The sequence below is a fragment of the Phalacrocorax aristotelis genome, chromosome 6 (genome assembly GCF_949628215.1).
Source record: "Phalacrocorax aristotelis chromosome 6, bGulAri2.1, whole genome shotgun sequence".
Lineage (NCBI taxonomy): Eukaryota > Metazoa > Chordata > Aves > Suliformes > Phalacrocoracidae > Phalacrocorax > Phalacrocorax aristotelis.
The window spans coordinates 43,501,664-43,511,355 of NC_134281.1; the positions used below are offsets into that span (position 1 = coordinate 43,501,664).

At 39.1% G+C, this 9,692-nt stretch overlaps 1 protein-coding gene and 1 pseudogene across 2 annotated transcripts in view; one reads left to right on the forward strand and one right to left on the reverse strand.

Moving 5' to 3' along the window:
* FGGY (FGGY carbohydrate kinase domain containing) overlaps positions 1–9,662 on the reverse strand; it is a 327,922-nt gene extending 318,260 nt beyond the window's left edge. For both annotated transcript variants that reach the window (XM_075097464.1, XM_075097457.1), the window contains exon 1: positions 9,599–9,662. The gene's annotated coding sequence lies outside the window, so the exon portion shown is untranslated. The remainder of the gene's footprint in view (positions 1–9,598) is intronic.
* Positions 5,286–7,722, forward strand: LOC142058364 (CARD- and ANK-domain containing inflammasome adapter protein-like; annotated as a pseudogene).
* Positions 9,663–9,692: the final 30 nt, after the last annotated feature.

Here is a 9,692-nt window from a genome sequence, read left to right on the forward strand (position 1 = left end):
GGTTTTGCTGATCTTTGAAGCTGCCTCAGAATTTAGTAACTTAATACTTTTACATAATTTACGTTTTATGCTAATGATAGAAGGGCTAGCATTTTGCCGTAACTGCTTTCTATTAGCCTTGGTCTGAAAGGACACATTTAAGCTTCTAAAATGATAATTATTATAAAAATTATGACACTGATACAACTTTAAGCCAATGAATTGGGAAATGGTATCTCCTCATTAGTAAAATCAGTATTAGTGTCCATACAGGTTTAGTCAATAGATTAACGGGCAAATTAGTTCTTCAATTTAAATTAATTCCATGACAGTAAAGGCTTTCACAGAACAAATATGTATAGAAATATATAACTAGCAGTAGTCATCACTTAGACTCAAAAATTCAAATATTTCTTTTTTTACTTTGCACTATGAAAATTAAAGTAACTAAATATATATTTAATCATATAATTACTAACATTTTTCTCTTTGTTTCAAACCAACAGTTATTTTATTATGCTCTGAAACAAGAATATTGGTTTTCCTTAGGTCTGTGAAGCCAAATTGGAAAGCTTTTTTCCTTCTACCTTCACTATGTTACTTCTCAGGAAGCTGCCTGGCAAGTAATTCCATGAAGAAGTTTGGAAAAATACTTAAATATAATTATTCAAAAACCTGAATGTCAAAAATTGGTTTCTAAGTAGTTTGGTCACTCTTCTTAAACTTCACTAATACATGCATGGTACACTGAAAAACAATCCTAATCCTCACTTCAGCGGAGGTACGTACATTAAGCCTTGTTCCTACAGCTCAATCCAGACAGACAGCCTGCTCTATCAGCATTTACAGCCATCAGTGGCACTTTGTGTATGTGTATTATCGATTTGCAATTACCCCAGGTTGGGAACTTCATAAAAGTACATGCTAATCTTTGGAAAAAAAAGCATTTTGCATTGTATGGGTGCAGCGCTTTACACGATCTTAAGTTGTTTATACTTGAAGAAGTAATACTATAGTGTTGGGATAACATTATGACCCGGATTATTGTATCAGCTGTTGTATTATTACTTAGTATTTTGAAAGCATCCATGAACAGTGGACAAAGCTGGGAAGCTGTGCCTTCTGTGAGGTACATCTTTCAAGTATAGGACCTGGCACAGAACTCTGCAGAGGTGGTTATGCCTAAGTTGCAGAGGGAATAAGATGGGAGCACAGTGTGCTAGTCTGAGATGCAAATGATGAGACTGGACAAATCAGCCTTCCCCTCCCTGTAGCAGGCCTCCGCTGAGGCCCCTGGTGATATGCATGTTCTGTGCGTGCCAGTACCACTCAGAGGATGGCACTATGCTAGGGAACACCTCGTATTTAAATACCAGCCAGGGTAGAGATTTCTCAGCACCAGGAAGGCCCCAAGCCTACTCTCTACAGAAATATGACTAATACAAACAAGATCACTCAGTGCCAAAGCTCCCCTTTTGACTTCCCTAATTTACTGCAGTTAATCTTCAGGCAAAATTAAGCACTACATTTTGTCTCTCTTGCAGACATTCTGACTAGTCAGCTTCTCTTCCAGTGTTATAATAAGTCAAGTACAGTCTAATCATCATCATGAACACTTCTAACACTGCTGTTCCTCAATCTAGCTATACTTAAATATAATTCAACCTCAACCAGCTAGGCCCCACTTAGACTTCTGGTTATCCCAAACAAACCTTTATTCCTGAGCCATGTTTATTAATGAGAATGCCTTGATTACCCAGATATATTTCTCCACCCCTCATGATGTTTAGATAACGATGTTGGCTTTATTATCTCTTACAGACTAGTTCTTCTACAGTGAGATATGTCTCCAATAAACAGTTGGCATTACAGCAAACAATTGTCTTAAATGAAATTAAAGTACACACTGGGAAACATAAAAATATCACGTTGAGTGAAACTGTGTTATTATGTTTGGCTTTCCATCAATTTTATCAAGAAAATGCCCTAGAGAACATAAGAAGTTACTGGAAGTCATTCAGTTGCATTACATGCAGTTTCAGGAGCAGACAGTAACCACAGCTGCAGGCTCCAGGCACCGAGTGGGAAAGCCTCGGTGGAGAAATGGTGACCTCTACTGGTTCCTCACTCCCACGGTCACATCACCTCACACGTTCATTTAACATGCAAGGTGTAGTTTGGGTTGCTTTCATCTTTGAGAAATTAAAATAGAGAAAATTAAATGTATACCTGATGATGACATAGCAACGTAAAATAAGCTAGAAAACATGGGCACGTGTTCATTTCAGAAATAAATGTTCACCTTGGAGAAGTCAGAAAACAATACTTCAAAGGACAAAAACTTCAAAGCACTCTACAACTTCAAAGCACTGCACCAACATTAATAAACACTTAGGACGTGTCTGTGAGGTAGAAAAAAAATTTCCTTTTTTAACGCTTGTGTAAACAGGGCACAGAGATTAAGTGATTTGCCCAAGGACACAAGTTAGTAGCAAAACTGAGTTGGCACATCAAAAATAACTGTCTTGAGCCCCCTTTCTCAGACCAGCTACAGCTGTGTTAACTCAGTGAGCAGAAGCTCCCTATATGGACACTTATTCTGCAGAGGCCAAAAAGGGTCCTTTCCTATGAATAGCATCACCTGCCCGTTTTAAGGCCTGCTCTAAACTCTACTACATTGCTTACAGCTGATATCCTCCCACAAAGTCACCCACATAGATCTATCTGAATTAAGGTAATCTTACATATAGACAGAGTCTTCCTTCTGCATTTAACAATTATATTAGAGCTTAAGTGGTCTATGTGAACATTTTTAGGATTTCTATGTCATGACAATCTACTTTTTGACAACAAACGGAATTAAAATAAAATCACACCTACAGCATGAAGTTCCTCTGATGATACTATTGAAGCTGAACCTGCACTAGTACCAATCAGAATTTTTTAGTACACCCTTCTAGAGTAAAATATAAAATTTCCTCAATGTATATAAGCTGATCTTCTATATATCCATACTGCTGAACACACATCACAGAATCATAGAATCACCTTACGCCCCTCAGACAACAAATAAATGTAAAAGATAACAAAGAAGGGCAAAGATTTGCATCTTCCTCTCTCCAACTTATTTTTTTTCTTAGATCTTTAGTAATATTAAATTTTGCCATTCTTATTTTTAATGAAGAGCTTCCTGGTGATCCCATGTTTTTGTGGTCTGATGCACTTAAAGGAGAAGAGGTGTAGAACCTTAATATTTTCCCCTTTTCTGAAACATTTATATTTCAGATAAATAGAGTTAATAAGTTAAAAATATATAAACAAAAAGCACGCTTCAAATAGCCAATTCTGAATCTCTTTTCTCCTCAACTGTTTGGGTTTTTAACCTTTTTGTGAAGTCATTGTTGGAACAAAGGCTTAATTGTAAAAGTAGTTAAAATACTAATTAAAAAATAAATGCTTTTAAAACATAATGTCTAAAGTTGAATCCATACAACAAGCTTCCAAAATTTTCTTGTCAAACGTGATTCTTGGTTTAAGACAGAATTTCCTCGTAAGTCACACACATATAACGAAGAACTTTTATTAAAAATGCATAATTATATTTTGAAGACTGTGATTTGCATCTAGTAACAAGTAATTAGCAGCATATTATTTTCCCAAAATAAAGTCCCACAGTGGTCCTGAAAGAGATGCTGCCTGCATATATTGTTCAAATGTTCCTCCTCAAGGCCAGTTAGGAGTACTGCACCCTTTCATCTGTGTTTACTAGTTAAATTTCTGTATTCAGCACATTATGAAATTACTGGCATACTAACAGACTCTTAAAGAATATCACAATTTCTATTTTTAAATTTTTCAGGAGTTCCAAAACTTCTTGTGTTGTCTACATTAACAATACTGCTCAGCACTCACCTAACATTTCCCATCGCCAGAACTGCATGGGAACAATAAAAAAAGTGATATAAAGATTCCATTTCTTGAAACTTCAAGTAAGCATTATTAATTTACTCAAGAAATGGATAGATCTTCAGTACTTTGTTAAGTGAAATCTGAAGACTATGCAATTTGCAGATCACAGGCTGAGTCATTAGCAGATTTGGGAATGCAGTTCAGACCTCCTGACTCCCTACAATAAACCAGAGTTTTCCATGTTACATGTTAACAATCATTAACTAAATGACAAAGGTTTTGCTATTCTTGGTGTAGTGCCCTTCTTTGCATTTCAGAGGAATTACAGGGCTCTTAAATTGGCTGTCAAATTTGCTGACTTTGTAACTGGCTGGCTTTCAAAATATATATTAAAAGTCTTGCCTTTCCTGGCTATTTCTTCAGTAAATCCTTTTTTTTTTTTTTTTTTAAATAGACTAAGCTTTGCAATCTTCCTTATAAAACTAAAGTCAATAGAAAAAAATTTAAAATCTTATCAGTCACACTGTACATGCTATTAAAGAAAATACATGCAAAGGCAGCAGGACCCAACAGAAAGGGCAGTGAACTAAGAAACAGATGACAAAATTTCCCACTTTCTTAAATAAGGTCAAGCTTTCAGCGTTTCAGCTCATTTTACTTCTAGCTCTTACAGAACTCTGTAATCTCAATTCCTCTCTCAGTTGGTTTCAAAATGTGTAGATTATTATTATTTTACTTCATTCTCTCCATAAGGAATTTTAATACCAATAAGTGAAATTAATTACAGCTAGAGTCAAAGGTCCTACACACATATTGAAGACCCTACATATTCACAGATTTGAAGCTCTATTTAATAATACTTTAAATGTTGCATACTGAATCACACGCCTTGATCCACCTCATGGAAAAGAATTAAGTTCCAGACAGACTCCAGGTTACAGCAGGAATGACAAGCTAAATAGCCTTTGTGTTAAATGTACCTCATAGACTGAAGTTGTAACTCATATTAGAAAGGCTGGATCACTTTTTTAACTAGCCATTTATAGTTTATTTTTATCTGGGTCTTTATGTTTTTATTTCATTACATTATAGGGCTTTCATCTACATAGCTGGCAATATGTACTCTCTCATTTAAGATCATACAAGGTATCTAATCATGGCAACAGTAACTATGCCGTGAATTTTCTTTTGTCATACTTAATATACTGGTCATTTAGGCACATACAAAAAACAGCTTGGCCAGAGGAACAGAGGAATTTGATAGACAAATATCTTCAAGTATCAGATTTTGTCCCTATTTATGCATACAAAATCTGGAAGAAGTCTTCCAAGTGGAACATCTTTACATACCACAGCTTTTTGTTTTGTTATTAAACGGCACTTGTTGCTAAGGAAGAACAGAGAAGATCAAAGGACTTCTAGCAACTAGAAAAACAAAGCTGAGGGAGTTTTGATTCTTTTCTCATTCTGTAAAGACTTATCTCTGAACTATAACAGTTGCTGGTTCATAGTTCAGTGAAAAAAAGTGTGAAATTATGTGAGCTTGCTTTGTTATTTCATACTTAACTTCAAACATCAAACAGTAGCTCAATTCACTTTTTGATTACCAACATGATCATGCATTCAACTACCCTGTTTACATATCCATATGCAATTGAAGTCCTAAGGACTAAAAAAGAAGAGCTAGTAGAAGGCATAAATGACCCAGACCATGTTCTGAACTGGCTGATAGACATTGGTATTTTTACCCTAGAAAAAAAGATGATCATGAGTTTCTACAGGACATGAACAGAAATGTACTCTTGAGTTTTAGACATACTAATTTCTCAAGGTGAACAAGCCTGCAGGCTCTTTTTTTATCCATGTTTAAAGCAAGTGGAGCCAAAACTTTATAGCAAGATGAGAAAATACGTCAGTGAAGTAAATGAAAGCATTGGAGATGCTAGAAGACGACTGGTAGGATATCTACTCGAAAAAGACAAGGTTTGGTTTGAAAATACCAGTGAACAGCACCAGGAAAAAAAAAAAAAACAGTCCTAGAAAAGAAACTCAACTTCCAGGAGCAGCAAAACCTAGAAAAGTTCATTCTGATTTTGGCATCTTTGATGCAGTCACTAAAGGTTATATTTTGGAGTTAGAGAAAATATTGAAAGATAATGATATTAATGCACTAAACTCTTCAAGTGAAACACTTCTGCATGTTGCAGCTGCTAACAGACATCTAAAAATAATGGAATATTTGATCAGCAAAGGTGCAAAGATAGATGTGAAGGACAAGAAAGGAAGAACACCCCTGCACAGGGCTGCTGAGAAGGGCCATAGTGATGCCGTGAAAGCACTTCTCCAATGTGGTGCTTACATGAACAGTTTGGATATGGAAGGCAAGACACCACTTCATTTGGCTGCACAGAATAACCACAGTCTCATATTGAAGATGCTCCTGAAAGAAGAGGCAAGAAGCTACAGGAACCAGCACAACTTTTTGCACATGGTAGCTCTTAAAGATGAGGGCAAACCAGCAAAATTGCTTTTAAAGGCTGGCACCTCCACTGATGGAAAGGACGAAAAAGGACAGACTGCTCTCACTTACGCCGTTTCTCAGGGTTGTGAAAATACTGCAAAAGTACTGTTAGAAGCCGGAGTCAGCGTTGATTCCAACATGGCCAAAAGAGCCCTCAACAGCAACCATCCATCTACCTTCAAACTACTACTAGAATATTTTAAAGATTTGTCATCTGACATAATGGAGTCAGCTCTTTTTATAGCTGCACAGAAAAATCTGCATGGTATCGTAGCAGCTTTAATTGACAGAGGTACAGATATAAATGCCTAAACTGAAATGCAGTACACTACTCCTGGCATGTGAAACAGGCAAAGCTGAATCAGCAGAAGTTCTACTCAAAAAGGGAGCAAACTTTGGAGTAAAGACTCCTGCTTCAGACACAGCTTTACACTTGGCAGTTCAGGCTGGGGCTGGTTCCATGGCAAATCTGCTTCTGCACAAAGGGATGGAAGTTAACCTTATGAACCAAGCTGATGAAACCCTGCTCCATGTTGCTGCACTTCATAATAAAGGAGCATTAGTTGGCCTTTTAGTTAATGCTGGGGCCAAAATTAATGCTGTCACTAAAGAATTTGTTACTCCCCTGCATATTGCAAGTCAAAGAGGCAACACTGATGTAGCCCAACAGCTGTTGCACCACAAAGCCAACATCATTAATGTTAAGGATAAGTAGTTGAAATCACCTTTACATTTTGCTGTTGAAAGGGGAGATAAAACAATGGTAGAGATGCTTCTGAATGCTAAAGCTGACCCCAATGCACAAGACAAGGAGAAGACGACTCCTCTGCACACTGCAGCTGTGAGAGGACATCTCAGTATTGTGAAAGTTCTGTTAGCTAAAAAAGGAAGATTTGGAGCTAAGGACATGGATGGACGTACTCCAATGCACAATGCAACCATCAAAGGACACACAGATATTGTAAAAATTCTTTTTGACATCAGGGAAAAATAAAAACATTGATAGAAACATTTGGAGAAAGACTGCACTGCATATTGCAGCAGAATATGGACACAGAGACCTGATAAATCTGCTGAGCTATGGGGTGGCCATTAATGCCTTAGACAGCAGCAAGGATACTCCACTGCATTGTGTATGCAAAGCTGGTCATTTTAATGCGGCAAATTCCCTTGTAAAGTGGTCACAAGGAGAAAAAGCAAATTTACTAGCTGCTAATGGTCTCAAAAAGACCCCATTGCAAGTAGCAGAATTTAATAAAACAGAAAATCAGGCTCAAATTGTAACACTTCTGAAAATGTTAATAACAAAATGAAGATATAATGCAAAAACTTATAAATTTAAATGCAGAATTCTCTTTTAATGTAATTTGGATAGTGCTGTTACCTGGTATGGTTGAGAATTATGTTAGGGCAGGCAAAATTAAGTTAGCAATCAAAATTGGCCATAGAAAAAAAAGGTCTTAAAGACACTGTTAAACTTCTAAGTATTAATTACTCTCCTGCTTCTCTCATGATTCTCATAGTTGGAGCCAGTTTAAAAAGCACCAGTCTTAACACATTGTGGATTACCTCCTCTAGTACAAATCAAGACTTTTTTTAAAAAAAGGTAGAACATAACTTTTCATATATCTGTGAATATTAGCCTGTATGGATAGCTTAGTTAAGCATTGTTTGCTAAAATCATATTTTTAAAAAGCCACCTATTATAAGGAGCAATCTGTATCCTAAGGATATTGAGCATAGAGGTGTTGGAGTAGATAATACTGGTTTTGTTTAGCTTAGGCAGACCCAACTGCAGAGTGCTGCCAAAGAGATTGATCTGCCCTCCCTTTCAGTCCAGTCATGCCTGCCTGCTCTAGGTTGTATGTGTGAGCTGATCCAACTTATCTCATAGCTATAACTGAACAAAGGGGAGAAGCAGGGTAGCAAACAGCTGAACAGCACTGGCTCTCCCGAGGGTAATGTAGTACTAGCTTGGTTTATGCTGATGACAGTTTTGCTCACTGAGCTAACTGGAGATCTGAAGGCATCTCTCTGCAAAATTACTAGTGTGTGGTTGCTCTACTCTAGATGTACTAGACCTACTCCCCATGTTAATAAATCCTATGAAAAGGCTTGGTATAAACCACGCAGAGGAGCAGTGTGTGCCCAAATATTTGCTAATACAATGATGTTGTTTCCAGGACACTTTTATGTGTTACACTGACATTCAACATTGGGCTGGACCCTCTTTAGGCATTTCTATATCATATGGCATTGACAGATCCTGAGACTATAACAGTAATTTTTCTTTCTATCTTTCATCACACCATTTGTCTAGATTTTGCATTTTTAAGTAGACATAATGAAAACAATCATATTTGCTGTTTATTAATTCCACTTTCAAATAAATTCCAGCACAAAGATGAAATGTTCAGAATAAAAGGGTTGCAACAGAGTTTATTGGTTCAAAATATTTGTATCATCATCTCTTAAAACAGCAACACTTTGTTGAGCCGACGGAAGGTTCTCTGTGGTCGTTTTCTATATAATGATAATCAACCCTCGCGGTTCTTCACCATTCCCTTCAGTATATGATCAGATGCCTAACTACCATGAAGGGAAGAATACTTCTTGTGAAACAAAACACAGATTTAAGAACTCATAAGAATAAACCTGTGACTTTTATAGCCATGTTGCAACACAACCCGCACAACACCCTGCTGCTGTCATCCTCTGGATGGACACGACCGCACGCTAGAAGTACACGGGGGGAGGCTAGCAAAACCGACACCTGCAGCACGGTGCACCGAAGGAGCGTCCCTCCGCGCTCAGCGCATCCGCTCCAGCGGGCCGGGATCCCCCCGGCCGCTCGCAAACCGCCGTCAGCCCAGTGCGTCTCAGCAGCCCCGAGCGAGTACGGGGGAAGCGCCCGGTGGGTCCCCGGCCAGCCGGGGCCCTGAGGCACGGCTCCGCCCCGCAGCGAGCGGGGCGCCCCGGAGGAGCCGCCGGCACCGGGGCACGCGGCCCGGGCGGCCCCAGCCTCCCTCTGTCGCGGCCCGCTCTCCCCCCTCACGCTTCCCGCTCGCCCGCCGCGCTCTCCCACGCCTGCCTGACACTCGCCCCCTTGCCCTTCGCCCGTCCGCTGAAAACCGCCCCTCAGCGCCCGGCTCGCCCTCGGCTGCCCCCGGCGCGGCGCGCCCCGCCTACCCCAGCGCCATCTCTCCGCCTCCTCCCCGGCTTCTCCTCACGGCGCAGCTTCGCCGAGGCTCCTGCGCATGCGCCGCGCGTGCCCAGTCACCGG